This window comes from Corvus kubaryi, unplaced genomic scaffold (genome assembly GCF_017639235.1).
Source record: "Corvus kubaryi isolate FWS band 111438036 unplaced genomic scaffold, C.kubaryi_AGA036_p1.0 37353, whole genome shotgun sequence".
Taxonomy (NCBI): Eukaryota; Metazoa; Chordata; class Aves; order Passeriformes; family Corvidae; genus Corvus; species Corvus kubaryi.
The window spans coordinates 5,149,660-5,164,571 of NW_024581115.1; the positions used below are offsets into that span (position 1 = coordinate 5,149,660).

Genomic DNA, 14,912 nt, shown 5'->3' on the forward strand with positions numbered 1-14,912 from the left:
CCTCCCACCAAATTCACACCCTAAAACAACCCCTGGCAGCTGAGTCTCACAGGCTACCACAGGCTGGGCTGAGCTGCTCAGCCAGGACTGGCTTAACCTGTAACACATGATATGGATTAGCACAAGAAAACAAGCTGCAGCTATGTGATGTAGCAGCAAAAACACACATTGGGGAGTTTTGGGGCTCCTGGAAGATTGCTTGGTTTGAGGAATCGCTTACAGGACTGAACCCTTCACTCAAATCCAGCCAACCTAAATAGCAGCTGTTCAAGTGCAAGCTGGCAGCACTAAAGATACCAATATTCTGGAAATATGACTCAAAATTTTAACTTCTCTTTTGTCTTGATTCATTTATCACAGGAAGGGTTAGTCTCCAAGAAGAGGATTTGGTAATACCAAACCACACAAGAGCTGTTTCAGATTCACCTCTTCTTCAGAGACACAGCACTGAGTTCCCCTGGCCCTGTCTTGATGTGATTTTTCCATTTTCAGTGCTCCCACTGAGTGTGCCAAATTCCCCAAATGCCTGCTTTCTGCAAGCATAGAGCAGAAGTTCAGGGTTCCGCCTAACCTAGAATTACCAGGAACAGGCAAAGAACTTCAGTACCCAAAACCTACTTGGAGAAGTTTTAGTTTGTACAGAATTTGCACTGCATCATTTGACTATCTGTGTGATAAATAGAAAAAATTATTAGTAATTTAAGTCTTCAGTAAGGAGTTTCTCCTTCTCCTTAATTAAATTGTATTTACATTGCAATAATCCCAGAAACTCTACTCCTGAACGAGGCTTCGCTTCAACTTCCGAGAGAGAACCTCCAGCATGAACTTTCTCCTACGGCCGAGGAATCTTATACTTCAATCCACCCTGACAGCACAAAATCCCTTCTAATTGAATCCAGAATTATCAGCCCAGAATATCCATGTTAACTTTAACCAGAATTTTACCCAGAAACTCAACATGATAAATGAACCAGAAGTTATGAGGTGAAAGTCAAATACTATCAACACAGGAGAAACTCGGTTTTTCTTTGCTATACACATGATTACAAGAAGTGTTTTAGGCTTCTATTCCTTTGTGTTTCAAGCCACTGTAGTATCTTACATAACTTATTTCATGGTCTGGGAAATTGAAAGTAATAAGGCAGCACAGGGACCTATCCCAAGTCTCAGCATTAACAGTCTTTGTCCCATCAGACTGTTGGTTTCTGTGTGTTTTGTCACTGGTTTTGGCTTCCAAATCTCACTTATCTACAAAACCTCCACTTTCATATTTGTGAGGAATTCCCCTACTACTGTGGTACATTAAGAAAACAAATAGAGCATGCAATAATTTATGACTGGAACATAAAAAGAGTAAGCCCAATGGTTTTTGACAATCATTGTATGGTCATAAAATGTTCTTTAATGCCAAGTCATCCACCACAGCCAGGTGCCACAGAAAAAGAAAAGCTGTTTCCTGGCAAAGTTACCCTAACAATTTGAGCTCATACATTCAGCTTTGCTCAGAAGAGTGAGAAGAGAGGCTACTGTGAAAAACCAATTATATTTTGGCGCCGGTGAATTACTGCAAAAGGAATCAACAGCTATGTGAGATGTTGCAGGCAGAAAAAGCTTTTGTAAGGTCGTCTAAAACCACGTTGTGAATGTTGGACAGCTATGAATTTTAGTTAATCTACTGAGTCCTGAAAGCCTTTATTAAAAGACCAGAACTCCTCCCTGCCAATACCGGAGTTTGGAAAATTACTTTATGGAATGCACCCAACCATTCTCTTGCAAGAAATACATATTGGCAGCTCCAGTGTCTGTGGCAATGCTCCAAAGCCTCTGCAAACAGCTCAACATGTCTTCCTTTAAAAGGCAGACCATTTCCTGGAACACTCTCTTCCAAGAGTGCCAAACCAGAACTATATCTGCTGTTGTGAACCTTTGACCTCGAAAGGCTTTGATGTCTTTTCAGGAGAAACAGCACCCTTTTCAAAGCATTTGTGCACCCTCTGTGCATGTCCAAGGGAGCTGGTTTTGAATGCTATAACACAGTTGGTACCCAACAGCATCCCAGAGATCGGAATACACAGGAGCAGAGACCCAAAACCTCTCTGGTTTTGCAGAGACACAACCTGAGATCAGCTGAGTTGGTCAGAGCAGGTGCTAATAATGCCAAGGTTTTGGGGTTGATCCCATACAGGCTGTTCACTTAAGAGTTGGACTTGATGATCCTTCCGGGTCCCTTCCAACTCAGAATATTTTGTGATTCTGTGAACCAACAACATTTTGGACAATGCAGTTCCATCGCAGTCTAAAACAGGATGCAAATCCTTTTGTAAAAGGAAACTCAACTTATCAGAACAAGTTGTTTACTTAGAGCGCTATACCAAAGCTAGCCATTACCACCGTACCTTTAATAAAAGAAAAAAGGATCATAAAAGAGAAAACTGTGAATTAAATCCAAGATAGGACCCTTTGATTTTCTTTGATTACTCCCCAAAAAGCCACCATGGTGACCTTAACAAAGCTTTGTTTCTCCGTTGCTAAAGAGGACATAAGGAAATTTCATTTTTCCTGAAATACCAGGTGTCTGAGACCATGAGACAAAGCACACAAGTTATGTACGGCTTGGTTTCTAAATCTCACTTATCTGCAGAACCTCCACCTTCAAGTTTGCAACGGACTCCCTGAGCATAGTTTCTCCTTCCCACCCAACATAAAGATGACATGAAGCTATTTATCCAAGCAAATTCTAGTTGTTCTCTTTCATACCAAAGTCTGACTCATGCCTAGGGCACAGTTTTATTAATTTTTCCATCTCCATTTCATGTAACTGGTGCTCTCTGAGGACTCACACCATTTCTTCCAACACTGACTTTAAGTCTCCTAGAGGTGTTTTTCTTCCATGAGGCACAGCCAAATGCTGGCAGGCTCCAGGCCAGTCCCTCAGAATACTCATTTATCAATGCACCACAGATATTCCTCATCACTGCTAACATTTTGCAGTTGAAGCCCTGTCAGTTGTGCAACACAGAAAAGATCTCTTTCAGAGAGAAACATGACTTCAGGCAGTACAATCCTGGCAACTCACAGCTTCATTATTCCCCAACACTGCTTATCCAGCAGGCACTGTACAAACTAAATTGGGGGACAAATGAAGCCTTTCACGTTTTCATTCCCCTTTAGAAACAGACATAGAAATACAGCACTCTTTACTGGGATTTTTCCTTCTGTTAACATGGCAGTAAATTCATTATCCAAATGTGAAGGTGCAAGCAGGAAGGGAGTTTTGTCTTAAGGGAACTGAATTGAGGAAGTGTGGACAATCAGCTCAGTGTCTGACCACCACAGCAGAGAACCCACAATCAACTCTTCAAGACAGAGATATCAGGATTATGCCAAAAGTAGCTCAGTGCTACCTGCTGTTATCGTGGAATCCTGGAGTCATTTCAGTTGGAAAAGATCTCCTGGATCATCGACTCCAACCTGTGCCAAATCCCCACCTTGTCACCCAGCCCAGATCACTGAATTCCTTGGACACCTCCAGGGATGGGACTCCATCACCTGACAATCCTTTCAGTGATGAAGTTCTTCCAGATATCCAAACTAAACATCTCCTGGGACAGCATGAGGCCATTTCCTCTTGTCCTGTCAAAGTGAAATAAAACAACAGGAAGTATTAGCAAGGAAACACAGATCAGATCAACTAAACCCATGACACAGCCACATCCCATTAGCTCAGACTCCAATAATATAAACTAGATCTGGAAAATACGCAAACATGGGCAATGGGGGAAATATGGGCTTCAGGAGCAAGGGCACAGGAGATAAAAAGATGTGCAAGAGATGGCCATGAAGATGTAAATGAGCCTGAGAAAGAAGAAATGTCACCTCCCCTGTCCTTGCAGGACAAGAAAATGGAGTTCACAAAAGCCATCATTGTGCTCTATGCTAAAACAGTCAAGAGAAGGGCCCTTTGCTGCAGGACAAGGAGCCAGCCCAGAAACTCTCGGTACATTTGGGATTAGACAGATCCATGGGAGGAAGGTGCAGCAACCAGAGCTCTTCAACACTTGGCTGTGATGTGAACTCCAACTCAGGGAGTCTCCAGCACCTGCCTGCTCAGCAAGTGCATCCCAAGGGAGCACCAGCTGCTTGCAGGTTGCTGGTCATCCTTAGAGATGGGATGTTGGGATCCAGCCCAAGCCAGCAGAGCTGGTTTGCCCTCCACAAGTGTCAGGCCAAGATGTTCTTTGCCTCTGAAATAAACACAAGTAAAGTGGTCTTGGAGTTTTAACTTGGTTCCTTTTTCTGCTCAGAAGAGCACGAGGGAAAATGGATGAAACAAGTGAGATAGCAGGCCCTGAATCCAAACAGCTCTGGGTTTTTAGAGGATTATGGATGGAACAGAATGGGATTAGCCAAGAGACACTATATTTGGATTTTTCCATCCATAAACACACAAAAATGCACACATCATTAAAAATACTTGTGAAACATCCAAATTACATGCAGAGTACATTTATTGCAACACAAAGCTGGCTCAGATCCAAGTCATTGAAACTTAAAACAAAACTGCAGCAAAACATCAGTAAGAGACATTCAAGCAGGACCTACATCAGGAACTCACACCCCACATTTCCTTTAGATTAATTCCCAGAAAGGTTATGAGTTTTTGTATCAGACCATGCTCAGTTCTCCTCAGGGTTTCTTTACACCATCCCTTCCATTGGCACAACTCTGACTTGCTGCAGACATTACCCAAACAAGCTCTGCTTTTACACAGATGCTCCAAGGAAGGAAAGATCTAGGAAATCTTTTCATAACAAGACATTCTCATCCTTCTCTATGGTAGATACTCCCCTACTCCACCCAGGAACAATGCCACTTTTTCTCACCAGTCTGTGACCTACTGCCCCTTGCAGAAGGAACCAAGCTGGTGAAGACCTGGATGGAAGCACAGTGGCAGCAAGCACTGCCCTCAGGTGATCAGGAAATCACCCATTTACAACTGCTGAGAACCAGTCCAGAGGTGAGCACCCCAAACTGGAGCACAGTTGCAAAGAGTTAAAGCTCCCAGGATGAAAAGCACTCGGTCTCAGCCACCAGCCTGGCTCTTGAGCAATTTACATGCAGATGTAGATGGCCACAGAACTGTTTTGCAACAGCTCAAACTGGCCATTGCAACAAAGAAATATAATTGTTTACTTTTGTTGGAAGATTTCCATTTTTATTGTTGGGCTGGGGGAGGAAAAAAAAAAAAAAATCGAGCAGCCAAAAAAACTCCATCAACTACAAAATGTTCAGTGACTGTTTTTAGACATGTAGCTTCACCTGGGAGAGCTCTGGTCCCTGCTGAGGAAGCTGATTGTGGTTCTAGCAATGAAATAGGAAACCCAGGGCTGTGTTTCACCGGAGCTGGGTGCTGGGTGCCAGGGGGCTCCTGGCTGGCTCATCCTGGCCCTGAGTTCACTCCAGGGAATGGATGACACAATAGATAGATGACATAACCTCAGCATCAACCCAGCTTGTTGATGCCATTGAAGTTAAAATAGTAAAAGCAGAGAAAAATCAAACGTGTTAACATCATAAAGCGGCGAGAAAACATTTTTGATGTTATATGGTAAGATGTCTAAAACTGCGCTTTCAATTCCCTAAATCTTCAAAGGGACGCCTTCCTTTGGTTCTATTATTTCAGGAAATTAGGCTGATTTCCCATAGAAAGCCCAGATCTTTGACCCCTCCCCTGCTGGAGCTCCAGGAAGAGCAACTGGGGTTAAAGTTCCAGGGCTGGATCTGCTCTCGGTGGTCTCTCAGAGTCTGAGCCCATAGATAAGAAGGGGAATGAAAGAAAGAAGTTTATTGTGCAGCACAAAGTTCCCAGGACAGCTGAAGGAGAAGCCACTGCTGTCCAAGCAGATACAAGCTTCAGATTTCTTTCATTTCTTTCATGTTTAGGGTATTTACTTTGTCTCCTCAATCTCCAGCCATTTAACTCACACTTCTTAAACTTCCATTTCCTTCTATTGTGCTGACTCCTGAGCGGACAAAACCTCTACAGTGGATGTTTACTCTCAGATAGTCAAAAATAACCTGTAATTACCATCCTGGTGCAGAACCTATACATCCTTCAAAAACTTCTGCTTCAAATACTTTGCTTATTATTTTAAAATTATGTTTATGACCAAGCACAAGCTCCTGCTCTGAGAGAAAAGCTCATTAACAACCCTAACAGCACATGCACCAAAGCTTTTTAAGTCTGAAAGGTTGCCTTCTAAAAGCAACCCACAGTCTGGGCATCTCTGCCCCAAACTTTCAGCAAGGAATTACAGGAGAGCTGGAAAACTTCAAGAGCTCAACACCCAGCAGGGTCCTGGCCTCGTATGAGCCCACGTGTCACTGTCCCACAGTGGGAGGCTGAGCTTGAGGCTGTGACTTACAACCAACCACAGAGGGAGGGTAGTGGAGATGGGGCTGCTCCACAAAGCCCTGGAAAGAGTTCTAACAGATCCCAGCTGTACTAGTTTGAAAACAAACCAGTGGGAGGCACCAAGTCAGAATAACAATTTAATAGGGAAATTAAGGAAAAAAAGAATAAAAAGGCAGAAAACACTGGTTTAAACTGACAGAGTCAGGATACAACCTGACACCCTGTTAGTCAGGGTGGTGGTAGCAGTCCCATAAGATGGTGGCTGCAGTCCTATGTGGTTCTGTTGAAGTGATGATCCTGTAGAAGGGTCTCCTCTTCCTTGGAAGGTCCAGTGGTGGCTGTGTAGCTCCTGTCCTCTGGGAATCCAGTGGAAAGGTTGTCTCTGGTGTTGGGAATCTCAGATTATATCCACGATGGGATGCTTGGTTCCTCCTTCTGGGTGGAGCATCTCACAGTGGGGTAATGAGTCATGAGGCAAGGCGTTGCTGGGCTCATTAACAGAAGATGGTCCGGAGGGAGTTATCTGTGAGTCATGTGGCATGGCTTTGATGGGCCATGAACAGCAGATAGTCCGGAGGGAGGAGGCAAGGAAACACTGCCTCACCTGGTTTCAATGGCTCATGAGGATGGTAATAGAATACACTTCAACCCAGGATACCAGCTCATTAGACAGACAAGAGACATGATTTCTGCTTTGAAACATACTGTGGATCTTTAACTGCCCCATTGGCGGGCTGCAGAGGATCTCAGGATTGTGTCACATCTTTCACCAGCTTCCCTTTGGGAAAATGGATCAATGACTGGGACCCTTCTCCCTGTGCTCAGCAGGATGCTGCTGGGAGCTGCACACAGTCCTGCTGTGCAGCTCATGGCAGTTTCCAGTCTCATTTGGTATTTTAGGTTTCCAATTCCCTCTGTGCTCCAGCTGAGCCAGAAGACCTCTGTGAACAACATGGATCAGTGAGGCACAGGCTCCACCACCCTAAAGGACCTGGCACTGCCACCCAGTGTGCCAGGATAATTTAGGACCCTTGGGATTAAAACTGGTCTTGCCATATCTTTGTGTTTTAAAAACAGCTTCGAAGCCCAGGCATGACAGCCTGTGCCCAGGGAGGTGGTGGCAGGGGGACAAAGCTGCAGGTCTCACTGCTGGAGGAGAAGGACATGCAGTTTGCACTCAGGCATCAGTAAAGGTCGCATCACAGGTTGTCATTGCCACTGGAAAACATCCTCCTGAAGCTTTTGCAGCTGTGACGTTTCCACACTTACAGAGCCGTTACTTCCTTTGCTTCTTACGTTGCAAAGTTGAAAGTGTCACCACGTATCTTCATAAACTTTTGGCAGAGGTGACACAAATGGACTCAGGTCAGTGGTCAGTCACACGCAGCCACACCACAGTGGTCAGTCACCACCACAGACAGTAGTTGAAGTAATGGGTCTGTTTCCTGTGAGCAGAGTTTTCTAAATATATCACACTCCTGGAGAAAAATAGAATTGAACTCTGACCTTCTGTCCAGGATGAAAATGTGAAAACCCATGCCATAAAACCTCAGCCATTAGCTCTCATGTCAACATGAGATGCTGGAGAAAAGTCTAGACTACAAGCCTAGTTTATTATGAGCAAAATCATTACATGGTAAGAGGACCTGCTAACTTCCATTGAGATGTTTGGTAGACAGGTGGGGAAAAAAGGGCGCTGGAGCAACTACTCCTAGAACAACATGGTTCATGGAATCACAGAATTACTGAAGGGTTTGGGTTGGAAGGGACATTAAAGCCCATCCAGTCCCACCCCCTGCCATGGGCAGGCACACCTTCCACTATCCCACTATCCCAACCCAGCCTTGGACACTTCCAGCATGAGGCAGCCACAGCTTCCCTGGACAGCCTGTGCCAGAGCCTCACCACTCTCATAGGGAAGAATTTTTTCTTAATATCTGACCCTGCCCTCTGTCAGTGAAGCCATTCCCCCTTGTCCTGTACTCCAGGCCCTTGTAAAGAGTCTCTCTCCACCTTTCCTGTAGACTCCCTTCAGATGCTGGAAGGTTGCAATTTCCCTTCTCCAGGCTGAACATTCCCAACTCTCCCAGCCTTTCCTCCCAGCAGAGCTCCAACTCTCTGATCATCCTGGTGCATCCTCTGGACTATCTCCAGCAGCTCCACATCCCTCCTATGCTGGGCCCCAGGGCTGGGGTGGCTCTGCAGGTGGGGTCTCACCTGAGCACAGGGGCACAATCCCAATCCCTTTCCTGCTGCCCACAGTGGGGGCTCAACCCAGTACACAGGGGGCTCAGGGCCAGGGCAGGTCCACCCACAGCACCCCCAAGTCCTTCTCCAGGGGCTGCTCCATCTGCTCATCCCCAGCCTGGATGGATCCCAGGGGTTGCCCTGACCCAGGTGCAGCACCAGCACTTGTCTTGTTAAACCTCATGAGATTCCCATGGGCCTCTTCTGGAGCTTGTCCAGGTCCCTCTGCATGGCCCCGTCCTCAGGGGTGTCCCTGCACCCTCAGCTTGGTGTCACCTGCAAACCTAGTAAGGGTGCACTCAATCCCCTCATCTGTCTTTAATGAAGGTGTTAAATAGCTCTGGTCCCAACACAGACCCCTGAGGGACACCACGGGTCACTGATGTCCATCAGGACTCTGAGCCATTGACCGTGGCCCTGTGGAAGTGACCATCCAACCACTTTCTTATCCATCTTACAGTCCACCCATCAGATCCATCTCTGTCTAATTTAGAGTCAATTTAGGGTCAAACACCCCTAGCAGCAGGTACACAGGAGATCCTTTGAGAACTCTGTGTTCCCATTTGCAGGTTATTTTTTTTAGTGTTTCTCTCTAACAGCTGCTTTCCTGCAAGCCTGGAGAAGCCTGAAGGGCAAAGTCTCAGGCTCCATTAGTGTGGGATTTGGTTTGGGGTTGTTTTAAAGATTAAAATATGGTCTCTTTTTTCATAGAAAACAATAAACTGGGGCACACCCAGTGCACAGCTCTGTGTCCCCTGGCATGGCTGGGCCCTGTGTCACAGCTGGCACAGACAGGGCATGAGCTGCCCTGGGGTGGCAGAGGGAGCCATGGCAGAGCTGCTGGGCACCCCCTGCCTGCCAAATGCATGCCTGGTACTCTGCCATCTCACACATTTACTGGTCACACAACCTCGGGCAGAGGGTCAGGACATGCACACCCCCAGGGGCTGGCAAGAGAATAAACCCACATACTGCAAAATCTGTGTCAGTTAGAACCATCTGCAGCCTTACAATGCCTTCAGAGACCAAACATCGCAGCCTGTGGGTTTGTGTTCCTCATCCTGGCAGGAAACAATGCTTTTTCTGAGACCAAATTAGCACCAGAAGCTAACCAGTGTGGAGCAGACACTCCTTCAGGAGCAGCAGAATGCCTGTGGCTTCTGCAGTGTTTGGGTACCCTCACCCCCAGCCAGCCCACAGGAATGAGATACTCAGCAAGTGTGAGCCCCCTGTCGGTTTTGCCCTGGGGGTTGATAGCATGAGGTGACAGCAGGAAAAGGAAAAGCAGGGCAGGTAAGTCCATCTAGCAGAGAAAAACAGGACGCACATTCCACCGTTTCTATTTTCTCATAATTTCTTTTTTTCTAGAACAAAATTAAAGAGGCAAATGTCTGTTTCCTGCAGAGTAAGATCATATAAATAATAAAAAACATCGACTTTCATCAAGAGCCTAGGGTGTCTGTACAATTCCCAGAGAGATTGTGTGCTTCGATTGTTTTAGAGAAAGGAAAGGTAAAGCTTGTGTTTTCCTTCCCAGGGAGAAAGTGCCCTTCTTATCGTTTTGTTACAACAGAAGTTTCTTTAATGTAAACAGAAGCAGCAACACTTCCAAAGCTGAGAAATGAGTTAGCACCACCTCTGAGGCACCAGAGCTTCTGACGAGACAGCCCAGAGCCTGAGAATCATAACATGCTCATATCCCAGACCCTAATTCAGGCAGAGCTGTGGCTTTGGACTTCAGCCATCACTAGAAACTCACTTTCAAACCCTCCCACTCCTTTTTTTTCCTCACCCCAAGATATCAGGGCTGCTCCAGCAGCCCAACCACATCCAGCTCCTTCCCAAAGTCAGGCAGCATCTCCCAAGCCACGAACCATTTATTCCAGCAGCACCAGAATTGCTGTCAGAGAAACTCAGATCATCTTGGTGGAAAACTCAGAGGGTTGTGCCAGGCTCGTTCTCCAACATCTGAATAATGGATTTACACTGTCAGTGTTTAAGCTACACGCTGTACTGAGAAACACACACAGCAGCCACTTCTACCTCAGATCCAAATCAGCTGCTCAAGAGCTTGTTCCCAGGTAGAGCTGTCCTTTCCTCTTTTTCAGCTCTCCATGACCTCTTTCTACCTCACTCCAGAAGGGCAGAAGATCACTCTCATTCTGCTTATGCTTTTTATGGATTTACACAAATCCAGGCACTGAAATTTTTCCCGCAGTTTCAGCTGTAGGAAGGTTTTGAAGCAGGGCTAGGTGAGCTGTAAGACCCTTTATAGATGAAAACACCTGGGACACAAGATGGTTTTTTACTCCTTTTCCACAATAATGCTTGCGAGGGATCAATTCCTTTTATCCTTTTTCCAAAATGTGGAAAGGATTTGGGTGAAATGGTGTTTGCATGCAGTGTCTGGGAGAAAGCTCCTACCTGGTCTGTGTGTCAAAGTAGCAATCCCAGTCCTGGCACAGGAGCACATTATACACAGAACTGTGCAAATCAGAAATTACTTTGGTCAGTCTTCTTGTTTCTGTATTTTGCAACCTGAAATCACTACAACTCACTTGAAACAAACCAAAAGCAGTACAAAGGGACAATACCCTCTGAACCTCAAATGTGGAACCAATCCTAACAGAGCCAGAGATGCTGGTCCCTGGGGAACCCACACATTTCCACAGGGAGACTGTGGCTTTTGTCGAGGTGGACATAACAGCACACACTTGTTGTAATCCAAAGTTGAGAGAGATAGAGAGATTTTTTATTTTCTCTGCTGCTGTTCTTATACCTCTTCCCAATGGCTGTGGCCTATTAAGATTGGCTGCTTAGCAAACAATGACAAGGCTGTCTAACAAACAATAACCATTCAAGCAGTAAAACAATCAGCTAGACAAGCAAAGGTAGAGTTGTTACATATTATCTGCAAGTTCTTGCTTGTACACACTTAACATCCCATAACAAGAACATCCTCTCCTTGTGTCCAAAATACCCTTTCTCAGTGATTATATTCTTGGCCTTCTCTGTGGGTTTCACTGAAGCTGCAGAATTCCCACTGCAATATTCTCACGGGTAAACTCTGACCGATTTCAGGTCTGGCTCTGTGAGGCTCCCAGCCCAGCTGTCAGCCTCATCAGGATACAGGCTAAATACTCAGCAAATTAGAAGTGTCAGTGCAATAGAAACTACACAGAAGTTGTCCATTAAGGCTTTCTCTGCCTCGAATCATGCACTGCCCAGCACCACCTCATCCTTTCATTTCTGCAGCTTGGATGCTGTGCTGCATTTCCAGTAAATGAGAAAAACAGGTGTACGTGCTAATTGGAGGTATTGATTGGACAAATACCAAGCATCTCTTCAGTGGCACGTATCTGCTCCAAACCTACCTGAAGGCCCTGCCCTGAGCTCATCTCCCACCTCCCAGCCTCACCCCTGCCCCTGCAATGCTTCTGTGCCACTTCAGTGCTCGGCGTCTGACACCGAGCGCAGAGCAGACACAGCCTCAGCTTGGGCTCTCACTCCTCAGCCAGGAGGGAACAGAGAGCAGTTGTGTTCCCCAAATTGTAGCTCAAGTGGATTTCCTTCCTCCAGTGCTGGTTTGTAGCATTTCCCCCCTGCTGCTGCCCTCACTGAGATGTCTCACACAGTCCAGAGGGTCACAGCGCTCTCCAAGGAGCCTGAGCTGCAGCTTCCCTGTGTCCACGCAATCCAAACTCCATTCAGCAACTTGCCCAGGAGCTTTGTACCTTCCATCCTCTCAACCTGGGGCATAAGAAGAGTCTTCTTCTGGAGGAGATCCTCGGCTTGAAGGTGGAAACAAGGTTTGCAGGTGATGTTACTACCACGTGTAGATGGTACACACAAAGCAGGATCCTTCCCCCGGCCAGCCAGCCTCCTCCACATAGTAGCCCAGCATCTGCTCCAAAGCCACTGACACACGTGCTTATGGGCTGCTGTTGGAGGCATGATTGCCTTAGGAAGGGCCCTAAGCTTTTCCTGAAGCTTCCTTGCTCTTCTGCTTGGGGTTGGCCAGAAAAAATAGTAACACTTAAAAAAACCCATCTTGAATTGTTCTAGTGAAAATATTCAGGAAAATAAACCTGTCCAGCATGAGAGCTTTATGTAAGTTGTTCAGTTCTTGTTGCAGAGGATGGTGGACGAGGCTCAACTTTATCAAAAATGTCATTAAAATGAAAAACCCTTCTGCAGGCAAACAGAGGAGAATGACAAAGTTCACTGATCAGGCCACTGCTGTGACCCAAAGGCAAATGCAGCATGACCTCAGCCTCCTCAGCGTTAGCAGTGCCCACAGCAGTCAGCCCCCCTTCCTGAGGGGGATCCCACCCCCTCGGGATCCTCCAGCCTCCTCCTGGTTGTCCCTGGGCCTGGGAGGCATCTCTGCTCACTGGGGCTGGCCCCAAACACAGCACCAAGGCACAGATCCCAACAGAAAGACACGGCACAGGGCACTGAAAGGAGTAAAATCAAGGCAATCTATTTTTTAAAATGATATGTATATATATATGTTTTACATGAAATCCCTAATTAGCTTGGTCTTTGCATGTTAAGTGTTTTAATTAGTTAATTTTGAGTTAAACAATTTTTAAATGAATGTTAATGTTCACCCCTCAGTCCAGGTACAAATATCAAGTTCTGCTATTAGTGTTTTCACTTGTTCAAAGCAGTTTATCTGCACCAGTCCCAGTTAAAGTTCCCCAGTTAAAAGTGTCCCAGTTAAAAATCCCTTTCCAAACTTTAAACCACCTGTACACTGCAAGAGTTGTTTTTCTCATGTTCACTGTATACTTTTACAAATGTTTTAAGATGTATTAGATGTATTTTAATATTTAAGGGTTTCTACTTTGCACCTTAGTCTCAGAACCAGCTCCAAAACCCCAGTTTCTAACAGCCAACAGCTATTTTTAGCCCCATAGCCGTTATTCTGCAGGCAAACCCCATGGCAACCTGAATCCTAATGAGGGCATGTAACCACTCTTAGTTCAGCTGCTGCTACCCCCCTGACAACGACGAGCTATTGGTAGACAGAGATGATCTGTCAAAAGGGAAGCACCAATCACTTGGGACCAAAGGGGTGTGCTGTGGGCGGGCTGTGGGCGAGCTGTGGGCGAGCTGGGGCGGAGCAAAGGCACTATAAAACGACGAGGCAAGCTTCAGAGTAGGCACAGATCAATGCAGGTTTTGGCTGTAGTGGGTGCTGGTGCTGGGCTCTTAAGCCTTACTTCTATTTAGGAGCCTTTAATAATTTTTCTTGACTTTTGGATTAGCTAAAAGTCAGCCCAGCACTGCAGGTTTTTCCACCAAAGGTCCAGTGCTGTCTAAGCTTGAAGCTCTCTAATCCCTGCGCTCCTGGGACATACCTCCTGAGCCACTAGGATCCCAAATTTTTACGTTTTTCTGATTTTTGTAATTTTTCTATTTTTCTGTTTTTAATAAACTATTTAAATTTTTCTAAGAGTTGTCTTATTTCTCACGTGTATACAGATATGAATCAATTACTTGAACTGCTGGAAGTCTTCAGTAGCTCAACTCAAACAAAACTAATTTCCAGAGCAGGCAATAGCTGCTCAGGACAGGGATTGTCCTCCCTTTGCTTTACACCTGCAGCAGCAGCTTTCCTGGGCAAGCACAGGAGAGAAAAAGCAGATGAACCCTCAGCTACTGATTTGAGTTTGGCCCAGCGATTGGGATAGAAGCAGCCCTTTGCTGGCCTGCCACTCCCGCCACTCCTTGCAGAACAGGACTGGGATTTTGCACGCTCTCCTGGAGCAGTCTGGCATAAAAAACTCCTGTGCCAGTCCCAGCACCAGCCACTTGATGGCCATCCTGCTCTGCAAGAGAGGGACACTGGGGACAGAGCAGGGACCTGCCAGGGACCCCCGAGCTCATCAGCTGGGAGCTGAGGGCTCCCCCGACACCCCCGAGCAGCTGCCCCACGGTGCTGTCCCTCACCCGGGTGTTACAAACGAGAGGGTTTGAGATCACTTAAAAAATCACTGGTGAGGGTATAAGCAAAAGTCAGATTTAATATTGAGTGACAAAGCACCACAAGTTCGTTGGCAAGATTCACTCTACCACTTACAGGACAGCTGAGGCACAGCAAGGGAAAACAATCAGCAAGAAGATACAGAGGAGATGAAGGTCTGGAAAGCTGGAGGTTCCCTATCCAAGAAAAAGGTGATAAAAGGACAAAAGAATGTGGAGCAAAGGAGCATGAAGAGTGAGAAAACCAGTAGAGGATAGA

General features: G+C 46.1%; 1 long non-coding RNA gene across 3 annotated transcripts in view; it reads left to right on the plus strand.

The window, feature by feature from the left end:
- LOC121666745 overlaps positions 1-4,268 on the plus strand; it is a 5,550-nt gene extending 1,282 nt beyond the window's left edge. For all 3 annotated transcript variants that reach the window (XR_006016771.1, XR_006016772.1, XR_006016773.1), the window contains one exon: positions 361-4,268. This is a non-coding gene — a long non-coding RNA (uncharacterized LOC121666745). The remainder of the gene's footprint in view (positions 1-360) is intronic.
- The last annotated feature ends 10,644 nt before the right edge of the window (positions 4,269-14,912 follow it).